Source organism: Sarcophilus harrisii, chromosome 6 (assembly GCF_902635505.1).
Source record: "Sarcophilus harrisii chromosome 6, mSarHar1.11, whole genome shotgun sequence".
NCBI lineage: Eukaryota > Metazoa > Chordata > Mammalia > Dasyuromorphia > Dasyuridae > Sarcophilus > Sarcophilus harrisii.
This window is the reverse complement of record NC_045431.1, coordinates 76967946-76982701: the sequence shown is the minus strand read 5'-3', so window position 1 is coordinate 76982701 and position 14756 is coordinate 76967946.

The window sequence follows — 14756 nt, the reverse complement described above, 5'->3', positions numbered from 1 at the left end:
TGGGATGCTCATGTATTAGGAATGAGACAACAGATAGGCACCCTGGCTGGTAGGCTGTTGCCCCCATGATGATAAATGAATCAGAGTAAAGCCTCCAGTACAATGGGTATTGGGAGTTTATGGGAAAACATAAATAATAATGCTGTAATTTGAGAGCAATATTGCAGGGGTTATGTTCTGCACCAGTGGTGGATGTATCTACACGATGAAGTCACTGACCCACCAAGGTGCCAAGTTAGTGAGATTATAGTCCATGCCGGGGGAAAAAAAGCACTGATGGATTTTTAATTATTCAAATTGGAGGAGTTTGTTATAGTGAGATAAAAACACATCACCATGAGCCAAGAGCCTCAACGATTTTCTTTATATAACAGGGTTCTGCTTGAGTAAAACCCAATATAGCAAAATATTAACATAGAAGGGTGTGATTATTGACAATTGACAGAAGGATTCATTGAAGGGCTACTTCGATTCTATTTGTAAGAATTTGATTTGTGCAAATTAAGACAACTCTAAGGTACACTACACACCTCTCAGATTGGCTAAGATGACAGGAAAAGATAATAATGAATGTTGGAGGGGATTTGGGAAAGCTGGAACAGTAATACATTGTTGGTGGAGTTGTGAACTGATTCAACTATTCTGGAGAGTAATTTGGAACTATGCCCAAAGGGCTATAAAACTGTGCACACTCTTTGCTCCAGCAGTGTCTCTCCTGGGCCTATATCCCAAAGAGATCATAAAAAGGCAAAAGGACCAACATGTACAAAAATGTTTGTAGCAGCTCTTTTCATAGTGGCAAGAAACTGGAAACTGAGTGGATGCCCATTAGTTGGAGAATGGCTGAATAAATTATAGTATAAAAATGTTATAGAATATTATAGTTCTGGAAGAATTGATGAGCAGGTTAATTTCAGACAGGCCTGGAGAGACTTACTTGAACTGAGTGAAAAGAGCAGAACCAGGAGATCATTATACATAGCAACAGCAAGATAATACAACGAGCAATTCTGATGTACGTGGTTCTCTTCAACAATGAGATGGTTCAGACCAATTCCAATGATCTTGTGATAAAGAGAGCCGTCTGCACCCAGAGAAAGGACTGTAGGAACTGAGTGTGGACCACAAAATAGTATTTTCACTCTTTTTGTTGTTGTTTGCTTGCATTTTGTCTTTTCTCATTTTTTCCTTTTTGATCTGATATTTTTTGTACAGCATGATATTTGTAGAAATATGTATAGAAGAATTGCACATGTTTAACATAGATTACTTGCCATCTAGGGGAGGGGGCAGAGGAAGAAAGGGAAAATTTTTGGAATGCAAGGTTTTGCAAGGGTGAATGCTGAAAATTATCCATGCATATATTTTGAAAATAAAAAGTTTCACTTAAAAAAATAGAGTGGGAAATTTAAAAAAATACAGAGAAGAGAATCAGAGCTGGCAAATGAATACAAAATTATTCCTTTTTTAATTTTGTAAAAACTGACTTATTGTCACTTTCTCTATCAAAAAAAAAGAATTTGCTTTGTATCCAAATTCAGCCTTGAAAATACAGCTTACTAATGTCAAATTTCTTAGCAATATGGATTCATAGCTCTAGTTGAAATCCAATATATGTTGAACTTGTACAATTCTTTTATACATATTTCCATATTTCCTCTTTACAAAGAGAAGAAATTATTTACTTGAGGTATTAGTGGATGGTTTTTGAACCCAGGTCCTACGATTCCTAATCCAATTCTCTCCCAGAGGTACAACACCGAATTGGCTTGCTATTGCATAATGATATGTAGAAGAAGAATTGAAAAGATTTTAAGTGATAGACTTAGTGAAAAGCTGTGAAAATTTCAATATCAGACTTCCATTGTACCTATCTCATCTTGATTTGACGGCATCTGTCAAGTGTACCATTATATCTCTTTAGCTTAAACAGAGCAGTGTTTAGCGATTAAGGTAATGGGGTCCAGAGTCAGGCTTGCTGTTTTTCTCTTTCCATTTATGCTATTGTTAGAGAATGGCCTCCTGAGGTATTGACTTCAAGTATTCACTTTTACTATTTGCAAGACATTTTTACTTTTCCTGGAAAGGGGATGGATGAGTGATGGGAGCATTGGAAAACCTTGTGCATATTTTCTCAGCACTTTGAACTCTTTAAATGAAAAGCATACTTTACAATATATAACAAACACAGTAATGGTGAACTGCGGGGGAGGGTTCTGCTTTTATTTCCTTTTTTTTGATTAATGACAATTTTTAGAGAAAGTCCTTTAGAGTTCTATTTTAATTGTTAAAAACCTTTCTAAAATGTAACCTTTTCTTTTCCTGCTTTCCTATGTGGTATAAATGGGACACAAATGCTTCTTTTCTGAACATAACTATTTCTTGTCTTCCACTACCACCTGTAATGTCCGGGCTAGCTTTCTGGAGGTCCTCTGGATGGGCCTTAGTCTCAGCAGGATAGTCACCATGAGATGGACAGGAATAGAGACTTTATTGTCTCCTTCACAGTCTGTCTCCTTTGCAGTCTGTGTCTGTCATAGTCTGGCCCACTCTTGATCTTAGTAGAGGAGTGCATCTGGCAGGAGAGTCACCAGGAGGATGGTTAAAGATGGAATGTCTCATTTCCAGTCCTTCTCAGCCCTTAAATACCCTATTACAATTACATCATTACAGCATACTGACTATGTGTGAACTAGAGAACCATTACATCACCATGCTAAGTACTAAATATATGTGAACTAGAGAACCATCATCTCATCAATTCCACTGAGTTAATTTAACACCTTGTTGTAAGTGCCCTTGTTTCAAGTGTACTTCTCCAGAGTTCCCATCCTCTACAACCACCAAAGGACCAAAGTATGGATTCTAATCCTATCACTTATTACCTGTATGAGAACTTGGGCATTTACCTCTCTGGGACTCAATTGCCTCATCATTTAATCAGTAATTAATTCTACCTCCACAATATTTCTTGCTTCTTTCCCTTTATCCTCCTGCTCAGTGAACCCATTCATAATCATTGTGACTTCACAGATTCAAATTCTCTTTCCTGTTCTCCATTCCCCTTCTCTATGCTATTTCCCTTGCTAGTATTATAAACTCTTTGAGGACAGGGAATATAATTGTTCTAATTATATCCCTAGTGTCTAGCATAGTGACTGGCATATAATAAAAGGTGCTTAACAAATGGTTTTTCATTCATTTATTCATTCATTATTTCTTTTCGTTAATATGGCCACCATCTTTGTCCAGGCCCTCATCCGTAATGCTCTGGATTACAATAGCAACTTTGTGATTAGTCTCCCTTTCTCAAGCCTATCCCTTCTAGAGTCCATCCTCCACACAACTGCCAAAATAATATGCCTATTACACAAGTCTGGAGGTGTCAATTCCTGAGTGATGGGAGGCTTCACTGATGCTCCATTCTGATAGCATAAAATAGAAAGTAATCATACTGAAGATCGTTCATGACCTGGCTCTCTGCTTTCTTCCCTTAGTTCACATCACTTCCCTTCATGCTTTCCAGACAAACTGGAATTCTGCTGGTTCCTCATTTCTGCCTTGCTATTTCCCACCTCTAAACATTTGTCCTACATGCTTGGAATATACTCCGTCACCATGGCTAGCAGTGAAAATGCTTTCTTTAAAACCCAGCTCTAGTGTCAGTTCCTTCATGAAGTCTTCCTTGATCTTCCCTAACTCCCACTTGAAAATAGTCTCCCCTTCCTTAAATATTCTTATATCACTTTGTCTGCTTCTTTCCTTTGCACCAATGTCTCCTCACTGTGTTTAATACTTAACTTGCATAAATGTTGCATCCTCCCCGATCCTAGACTATAAGGCCCTGGAGTGTAGCTTATGCTTCCTTCTTACAATTCTATACTTGTACAATAGGCACTTAATAAAAAGTTTGGAGGATTAGATTAAATTGAATTAAATCGCTAGATGATTTACAAGAACTGGCTTTAATCATAGAGAAATTGGGTTCAAATTCTATTACCTGCCTTACTCCCAAATATTTAAGTATCCTTATTTCCCAAGTGTAATCTTAAGAAATTGACTTCTCTGGACCTCTGTTTGCTTATCTCTAAGAGGAAGGAGTTGGACCAAGTGTCCTCTAAAGTTCTTTCTATTTCTAAGTTTAATTTAAATATTGATTATGTTTGGTGCAACACACACACACACACACACATATATATATATATATATATATCAGAGATCATACTTATTTTTATGAAGTTCTATCTCCTTTAGCTTGCTAGTTCTTTGAAGGCTACAAGTAGCTTATTTCTCCATCTTTGTGTCCCCCTGGTGGGTGAGCACAAGGCTTCACACACAGCAGGTCCCTAAAAGGTATTTGCTGAATCTAAGAGAGCTGAATTTGCTGTGTTCTCAATACATATCCTGGAAGCTTGTCAAGGATGAATGAGAAACTGGAATTGCCAAAGAGGATCAGACCCAAGATCCATCCAGTTCTATATTTTGCTTCTGACAAGGTCACCAAGAGACAAAAACTCATTTCTCCTGATTTGCTTTACCTCTCCAAGTGGAATAGAGCCAAAATTATCAAGTTTGGTGAAGATTCAAGTCAGATTTCATATTTTTTCTTTCATTTATTAGCTTCTGTCACTGTCTCATTTTGATTCTTCTCCTTGAATCCCATTTTCCAAAATGATTTACTTACTTTGATTAAATAAAGTATCATGGTCCTTGCTTTCTCCCCCTCTTGCTATCCAAAGGCTTTTTACCCTCTCTTACATTAATCTTCTAGAGCTGTTATCTTGTGCTTTCTCTTAAATGTCATTTCTTTGGGCTAAAATAATAGCAATTCTCTTCAACTTTCTTCATAAGTCATATATTCCAAGCACATTGTCAACTTGGTGGCCCTTTTGCAAAACCTTTTGAAAAAAATGCAGGTTGAATAACTTCATTTTATTTCTTTTTTTTCAAATATTCAAGGAACCAAGACTTTTAGAGGTGGGATGGCACAATGGAAAGCATGGATATGGAGTCAAAGGACCTGCGTTTGGATCAGCTATGTGAGCAAGTAATTAACCTCTCTAAGTTTTGCTTTTCTCATTTCTGTAAGTGATGGGCCTTCACCCTCCAGTAAGACTCCAGCAGAAGATAAATATCTACAGAAGCTAAAAGACAGATATCAAAAGGCAAAAGGGGAAAATCTTCAGATGGAAAATAGATATTCAGGAAGATGGCATAAATATTTGAATTCCACATGAGGAGACCAAGAATACATTAAATGAATCTCCAAGGCATATCTTTGCCCCTTGCCCATCATCTGCATAAGATCCCCAAAGTATGAAAAAGAGGTGAAAATAACTAGTTATTCTAAGGCTAAATGAATTGACTTATGGAAGGAAAGGAGGTCTTTGGCTTAGGTGGAACTCCAGCTTGGGGGACTGGGGAATAGTGTCCCCTATTTTGAAGTATTATTTCTAGCTGAAAGTGGCTGAAGGTAGAAAAAAGATTGAAACTGCCCACTGAGGTGGGAAGCTGGGGAACCATGAATTGCTCTGTTCAGCAAATTCACTCTACCTTGAGTAGAGCAGAACAGTCTGCCCAGCCTAATAGAGCAGCACCAACTGAGTGACCTATTCCATCTAGCCTAACAACAGATGGGCTCCTCCAATTTCTCACCTCAGAGGAAGCAAGTCCCCTTGGGTTGTTTTTGTTATTCAGTCATTTTCACTCATGTCTGACTCTCCATGACCCATTTGGGGTTTTCTTGGTAAAGAGATAGGAATGGTTTGTCATTTCTTTCTGCAGTTTATTTTATAGGTGAGGAAACTGAGGCAAACAGGCTGAAGTGACTTGCCCAGCGAGTAAGTATGAGCTGCTAGTTTGGTGGAAAGAAATACTGTGCCCTGCAGAAAGCCAGTCCTGTCCAGCTTGGCTAAATAGTGAACAATGACTAGTGAACTTTGTGAAGATTCTCTAGAGAGAAATTGCATACCAAATTCATGAAGTACTGGAACTATGAGTGCCTTATTCAATTATGTATTCTATATAGTACCTCATTATATTATGCTTCAAGTAAATCCCACACTAACTCCTTGGTGGGAATGGGGCTATTGTGTCTCTAGTGTTGGGGGAAAATACTTTGTTAACTATTGTCCCTGAGATGCCACTTGAGTAAAATGCCTTTTGCTACAGAATTAAAGCTACTGAATGATTAAAGAGAAGCACACTGGTGGGGGCCTGTGAGCTATTTTGAGGAGAATAGTCATTTTCAAAGTTAGCCCCCAAACCCTGGGAGTAATAATAGCCACTTTTGAAAACCCAATCCGCCAGGGGAACAATGAGTTGCAAGTAAATCCCAAAATGTGTTACAGCCGTATAATAAACAAGACAGGATTAGGTGATTTTAGCTCTAAATCTATGACATTTTCTTTTGACATCGATTTAAATGAATAATTGGGTACCTTTGTTTCTTTCCCTGGAATTTTTGGTCATTGATAAAGTCTCTCTATATAAAAATCACTGGTTAATTTTAAGTGTTCTAGTCCTCCTAGTACTATCCAACCTTCTAACTCTTATGGCTGAATCAGCAGTCCTAGTTTCCCGAGTAGGTAAACATGTCAGACAATTATGAGAATCATTCAGCTTTTAGAGACCTTTTTCAGTAACCTCAGTGTTTTCTACCTCAAACCTTTCGATGTTTATTGTCAGGAAATCCTCCTAAATCCCTCATATTACAGCTTACCCCACCTTCTCTTTTTTTCCTATCCTATCTGGAGCCAGAGAATAGCTGGCCACTGAAGAAGAAATAATCTACCCATAAAAGCCCTTCATCTACTCAGCCTTTTCTTTCCCTAATAGTCATAATTCTAACTCTAGTAACCTATTCTCTTATATCTTTCCATTCACTATCTCTATTGTAATCTCTATTCACTATCGCACTCCCACCCCCAATCCTTCCCTTTGCCAGCCCATTTTGGTGCTTTGATTATGATTGTGGCTTTCCTCTAAATTCTCCAAGACTTTCTTTTTGATTGTCTTGATTAATGAATAATCTCAGAGGTGAATTGAATTACTGGGGTATCTTAAGTCTGTTACAGAGACTTGGGGACTTTAGGTTTTTGCAAGAAAGTCAGACTAGTAATACCAATTATGCCAATAATACATCAAGCAAAAGGCACATTTTAACTGAAACAAGGAAAAGCTTAAAGCCTAGAGTGGGGCATTTCGGTTGGAGAAGGGGGGAAAGAAGAAAAACAATCAGGAACCCTCTCTGGTAAGGTGGATCTGGGAAAATGGTGGCCCTTGGACTTATGACATTCAGGCTCCTCCAAATTCTCCTCACTTCTTCTAGGCCAAGAGCAGGGCAACCAGGTGCCTTCCCCACCATTGTACCAGGGCAGCTCCAAAACAGAGGAGAAGATCTCCTGCTCAGCTGCCTTTAACTGGTTTCCCAATTCAAGGTATAAAAGGTACCAGTATGGAGAATGGATCCAGAAAAGATAAACAAGAAGTCTAGAGCAAAAGCAGAATTGTTACAGCTTCTCAGAGAGGGTCCTCAAAACAGAGAGGTTTTTTGGTACTTACATGATGTAAGAGAAAATATTTTAGAAAGCAGTGAAAAAAAGAAGGTTGGTGCAAAATGCAGAAAACATCCTAAGATAAACAAAAATAAAAATATATGTGACCAGTGAAACTTTTCTGCCCATGGGAATGGAAATAGAAGCCATAGACTATTTCAGAACTTAGGCTTTTAAAAATCCACTCTGAAGTTAGGAAGCCGGTATCACATACAAGACATCTCATCTCAACATCTCTTGGTAGGTTTTCTGTAACTTAGTCAGATACAGCTGCTATATTCATCCCGAACTACAAAGGCAAAGCTTGCTGATAAACCCAGAAAGACAAAAAAGAAACCCAAAAGGGAAAGCTAAGAGCTTTATCCAGTATTCTGCATGGCCCACAAAGAGTTGTAAGATACAAAACTCCCCTGTCTCTCAGGACCTCAGAAGGCAGAGATGCGCAGAGGCCAGAATGACATGGCTGTCTCCTTTGTGACAAACTCAGTTAGGGTGGTGTCCCAGTTGTCTTCATGCCTGACTGAAATAGGAGCCTGGATTAAATATAGCTGGCTGAAATTCTCCTCTCAGAATTGTTCACAAATACAGCTGGCTTAGGGAGGGATTTTGGAAGAAGTGACTAGAGGTGCCATTTCTCTTTTTTTTTCCCTTTAATTATTAAATTAAATTAACATTTTTAATTTTAAAAATCTATTTTCTCTCTTTTCTACTTCTTTTCATTCCTCTCCTTTATAATCAAAATAAACCCCTTGTAACCATATTTATACTCTTGGGAAACAAATTTCCACATAGACCATGTCCAGACAAATATATGCTTCATTTTGCACCCCGAGGCCATCATTTCTCCATTAGGTGACTAGTTTCTGAGCCCACTCTGAGGCCATCACCTCTCCATTAGGTGACTATATCTATCTCTAACTGGTAAGTATATTTCCTTATTTGCTCCTTGGAATCATAGTTAGTCTTTCTGTTGATAAAAGTGCTACTATCATTCAAAAGGGCTTGATTTTGTGATATCATGTTGTATACATTATTCACTCAACTTATTTCATTCTGCTTCAATCCATACAAGTCTTTGCAGGTTTCCCCGAAATCATATTTTACATCATTTCTTATAATACATTGGTATTTTTCATATACCATAACTTGGTCAACCATTCTCCAATTGATGCATATTTCCTTGATTTTCCAGGTCTTTGCAACCATGAAAAGAGCAACTATAAATATTTTTCCTAGTCTTTTCCTTCTTTTCTGATTTCTTTAGGGTATAGGCTTAGTAGTATTATTACTGGTTCAAATGGTATGAACAATTTAGTAGCTTTTTAGACTTGTTCTTCTGAATGACTAAACCAATTCCACCAACAATACATTATTGCATCTGTTTTTTATAGAGCTCCTGCAATATTTGTCATTTTCTGTCATCTTTTCCAATGTGATAGGTGTGAGATAAAATCTTAGCATTTCTCTAATTATTAGTGATTTAAAGCATTATGGCTATTAATAGCTTGCATTTATTTTTTGAGAACTACTTATTCATATTCTTTGACTATTTATTAATTGAGGAATGGTTTTTAGTCTTATAAATTTGAATGATTTCTTTATATATCTTGGTAATGAGACATTTATCAGAGACATTTATTGCCAAGATTTTTTTCCTAGTTACCTGCTTCCTAGAAGTACCATTTCAAACAGAACTAGAAGAAATTTAGTAGAAACAAGGAAGAGACTTGGAAGTCTAGAATTGTAGACTGGAATGAGCATGCACATCCTCTTTTAAGCTCAAATAAGTTTTTTTTAAAGCTAAAATATTCCTCCAAACAATCTGGAATTATGCCCAAAAAGTTATCAAACTGTGCATACCCTTTGACCCAGCAGTGCTACTACTGGGCTTATATTCCAAAGAGATACTAAAGAAGGGAATGAGACCTGTATGAACCAAAATGTTTGTGGCAGCCCTGTTTGTAGTGGCTAGAAGCTGGAAAATGAATGGATGCCCATCAATTGGAGAATGGTTGGGTAAATTGTGGTACCATGGAATATTATTGTTCTGTAAGAAATGACCAGCAGGATGAATACAGAGAGGCTTGGAGAGAATTACACGAACTGATGTTGAGTGAAATGAACAGAACCAGGAGATCATTATATACCTCAACAACAATACTGTATAAGGATGTATTCTGATGGAAATGGATTTCTTTGACAAAGAGAAGATCTAACTCAGTTTCAATTGATCAATGATGGACAGAAGCAGCTACACCCAAAGAAAAAACACTGGGAAATGAATGTAAACTGTTTGCATTTTTGTTTTTCTTCCCGGGTTATTTTTACCTTCTGAATCCAATTCTCCCTGTGCAACAAGAGAACTGTTTGGTTCTGCACACATATATTGTACCTAGGACATACTACGACATATTCAACATATATAGGACTGCTTGCCATCTGGGGAGAGGGTGGAGGGAGGGAGGGGAAAAGTCAGAACAGAAGTGAGTGCAAGGGATAATATTGTAAAAAATTACCCTGGCATGGGTTCTGTCAATAAAATGTTATTATAATAAATAAAAATAAATAAATTTAAAAAAACACTTAGGATAAAAAATAAACAAATAAATAAAATAAAATAAAATATGCCTCCAAAATTAAGAAATAAAAAGAAATAAAATATACCCACAGGTGGCCCTGGATGCCATGACAGTCTAATACATATACAGGGAAAAGAGAAAACAAAAAGAACCAGTCAGCAGAAGAGGAGGAAGGGAAAAGAAAGAAGGAAAAAAAGAAGGAAGCATATATGGCATGTGGATAGAGCCATTGCTCCTGTGTCTCCGGGGTAAAAGGTCCCTATCCTTATAGTCTACAATGGAAAAGGGAAGGAAAGATTGGAATCCTGATACAGACCATTCTCTGATCATCAGGGACAAGCCCCCTGAAGGTCAAATATTTGATGTAGTGGTCAGTAATACACCCACACATGAATACTTACTAATAGCTGACATTTATCTGACATTTTAAGATTTGCACTATGCTTTATATCAATGTGATCTCCTTTGATGTTCACAACTACTTTGCAAGGACAGAACTACATATATTATCATTTTCTCCATTTTTACAACTGGAAACCAAGGTTCAGAGATTTTAAGAAACTTGGTCAGGGACACACAATTGTTAATTATCTGAAGCAGGAATTGAATCCAGGTTTTTTGTTTGTTTGTTTCCAAGTCCAGCTCAACATCAGAGGTATCAGATTTGAGCCCTTTGTAGCCAGCAAATCTCCTAATGGTCTGGAAATAAACTAAAATATAATTGGGAAAAATTCAACAAAATAAATAAAAATATAATTCAACATAGATAATGTTAATTTTTGGTTTGCTAAATCATTATGTATCAGGCAGGAATCTCTTTTTATTTGGGTTGAAAATACTGTAGCACACTTTCTATTATACATATTGGAAAAATCAATCAATAAGCATTTAAGTGTCTACTATGTGCCAGGCACTGTGTTAGCTACTAGAGATTAGAAGAATTGAAATTGCCCTTGCCTTCAAGACATGTATGTACAACTATAGTTATATATAAAATAAATACAAGATAATTGGGGTAGCTAGGTGGTGCAGTGGATAGAGCACAAATCAGGAAGTCAGGAGGATCTGAGTTCAGATCTGATCTCAGACACTTAACACTTCCTAGTTGTGTGACCCTGGGCAAGTCACTTAACCCCAATTGTCTCAGAAAAAAAAAAAAAACAAATACAAAAAAAAAAAGATACAAGATAATTGGGGAGGGTGGGCATTAGTGACTGAGGAGAATAAAGACAAACTTCACATAAAGCTGGGGTCATTAGCCTTTGTCAGTTTGGAATTGGTCTAAACCAATTCAACGAATATTTATTAAAAACCTACTATGTGCCAATACTGTGTCAAGCACTGAGGATGTGATTAATAAAAAGAGAGTCTCTGTCTTCAAAGAGTTTACAATTCACAACATACAAAAGGAGGTAGGGATAGGGGTAGGGGTAGGGCACAATTCCATTTTGTTCAACGGAGTTGAAATAGGCAGAGCAACAGATGTAAAATGGAGGGTTCTGAGAATTCAGCTTTTATCTTCTATAGAGGAAGGCGCTGGGAAGAGTTTGATACTACACTCTCCAGCCCTCCAATCAGCCTGAGGGAAGTAGTATCAGTAAAGGATCAAGTTAGCAGCATGATGCTGAGTTTAGAAATGATGGGCTTATCCTGATAAAGATATGTTGTTTCCTTAACCCAAAACCAGGAAGAACAGCAGATGCAAAATGGAATGATGAAACAAATCAACCCTTTATCAGAATGACATTTTCTTTAAAAATTCAAAATGGAAAGAAATGTTAAATTTTAGTTAGAGATTAAGGGAAACAAAGATATAATTTTTCTCTGAGTTCACAAAGCTTCTGAACCTTTGAGGTCTGTTAAACCCAGATTAACAAGAGGGTGACTCTTAAACCAAATATTAAAACAAATTAAGAATTTTATGTGGAAGCAAAGACATGACAGATTCCCAAGCCAGACCCATACTCACAGGCCACGGAGGCATCTGTTGAACATCCTGGACTCAGGGTATTTTCAAATCAATTCCTCTTAGACCAGGGTCTGTGGGGTTGGGGAGATGATGCAGTTTGATGGCAATGACCTGGAGAAGTACAACTAAATCTGAAGTTGTCTTCAGGCTGATTTTTTGCTCAAACTAATTTGCATGATCAGTTGATGGCAAGAGAAAAGATTCTTCCTTCCTTTTGGAATTGCTTCATGTTAAAATATCACCCCTCTCCAAGTGTTGAAGTAGAACTTTGCTGAATAATGAGACAGCTGGAAAATCGAAAGGAGAGAGAGTTCAGAATGTCTCTTCTTACCTGCTTGCCATGCAAATCAGTGGGATCAGATCTTCCATTCTCTGCCCAGTTTGCCCATCTGTAATTTGGTGACAACTGCCCTATGGAACTACTATTTAAGAGGACCAGGGAAAGATGGGACCCAGCTATATCAAGAATTGGATAAATATGAATCACAGTACTGCAAAATGTCAGAGCCATCAAGGACTTCAGGGGCCAACTAGATAGTTGTTTGCTTTGCCTGAGTGTAGCTCCATGCATATTTTTGTGACTAGAACAGTGACTAGGATGTCCACGAGATCAGAAAATGGACAGCTGCTTTGGAGGACCTGTGATGATCTCCAAATTGTGGAACGGGATGTCAAGTCCAAGGTCCTGACTTGTGTCCCTCTCCCTACACTTAGTCCAGGACCCTTCCAGCCCTTTCCCCAATACCAACTAGATTGAAAACTCCTTGAGAACAATTATTGGGGGCATTTTTGGCTTGTTTTTGTCTCTGTCTCCATAGTACTTATCATTTTCTCCATTTTTACAACTGGAAACTGAAGTTCAGAGATTTTAAGGACAGTCAGTCTTTAATAAATTCTGATTGAATTAGATTGGCCAGGAGCTAGTCTAATCCATACTTAACTATAATATCCTCCATACTAGAGGTATCAGCCATGTGGCCCAAGGTCCAACACTGCTGAGTTCTACCTCAACCAGATTAAAATGTAATTGGAAAATATTTAGCAAATAAATAAAAATACAATACAGACAACATTACATTTTAAAACTAAGTCATTATACTGCCAGATCTTACATATAGATTAGCTCCTCCTTCCCCTACCCCTCCATTTTCTTTGAGTTTGATACAACTGCTTTCCATCATCCCTAGCAATGATCATACGGTTTCTACTGGAAAGAGGAGCCCACTCACATACAGGAGCAACACTCTTCAAAGGGAAGATAGATATCAGCTCTCTACCCCCAGGCTTGAGGTTCCAGGAGATATGAACAAGGAGCTTTCAATGTAGGTCTCCAAGCTCTGGACTTTGCTACATCCAGAAATCTTCCTGAAATCGGACTCAATTCCAGGAGTGGAAAGTGCTATAAATGGTCATCAAAGGTGGAAGGCTTACTTAAGGAAGCAGTGTTGGACTATGACACACCAATGGCTGGAGTTAAAGGATTTGGATTCAAATCCTAACACCATCCATCTGCCCCTGCTCTTTTTGTTTTTTGCTAAGTCTAAAAAGCAGTTAAACTCATTTGGTATATGTGTTCCACCTCCTCTCTGCTCTGCCCCTGCAAATCTTTCTCATAATTCAAGGCTCTTCATGCTGATTTCTCCTTTTTGGATGGTACCCAGTCCTGACACAGTCCTACACAAGTTAGCATATCTGAACTCAGGGTTAGAATTTCCATGGTTTTCCACCAGGATTTGAACATAAAGGTGAAGAGAGCATCCTCTGGGAGGAGCAGCCTTGCACCCCATAGTGGCTGTTGTTCCAAACCCTTACTGTTGTATGATGCAATTTCCTCCAGTCTCCCTACCACATTTGGGTTCCCATCACCAGGCATTTGTCTCCCAGGAGGTAGTCCCCCAGTCCTCCTCCCTTCTCCATCAAAGGGGGTGACTTGACATTCTGACATTCTGGAGGACTATTTTTAACAGTATCCCCAGCACTAAGCATAACTCCTGCCATATGATAGACAGTTGATAAAAATTAGTTTATGGTTTGATTGATTGACTGACCATTCTGGTACCTATGCACCAGATATGCCTCTTTGTTGCTGCCATCTTTCCCTCCTCCACATCCCAACCCTTAATCAATTGATTTTGTCTCTGTTATGACTTCCTTGTTGAGCTCTGTACCACTGGCCTTTTTCTCCTTAGCATTATTCTTTTTTCGAAGTAAATTGATTTTTATACCTCTATCCCCCAAACTATCTCAGTTTAGGTAGGCAGTCAAAACTTGGCAAGTCATTACTGATTATTTTTGTGGATGATCTAGGTAAGAATTCTGAGTTGTAAAGGGTCTTAGGAATGATTTTATAGATGAGAAAATGGAGTTTTGGGGAGGAGAAGTTGGCCCAATGCTAAACACAAAGCAAGTTAAAAGTTAGATTCAAATCCAGATTCTATTAAACCACAAATCTTCCTTCCTTCCTTCATTTCCTTCTTTTCTCTTCCTTTCTCTCACCTTTTTTAAAGATCAGGAGATAGGATGGGTGTACATCCAATCACTCAATCTAATATATTTATTAAGCACTATTATGTCCTGAGGACTATACTAGATGCTGGGATTTCATATACAAAGAATGAGAGGATTTCTACACTTAAGAAGTTCAGTTAACAC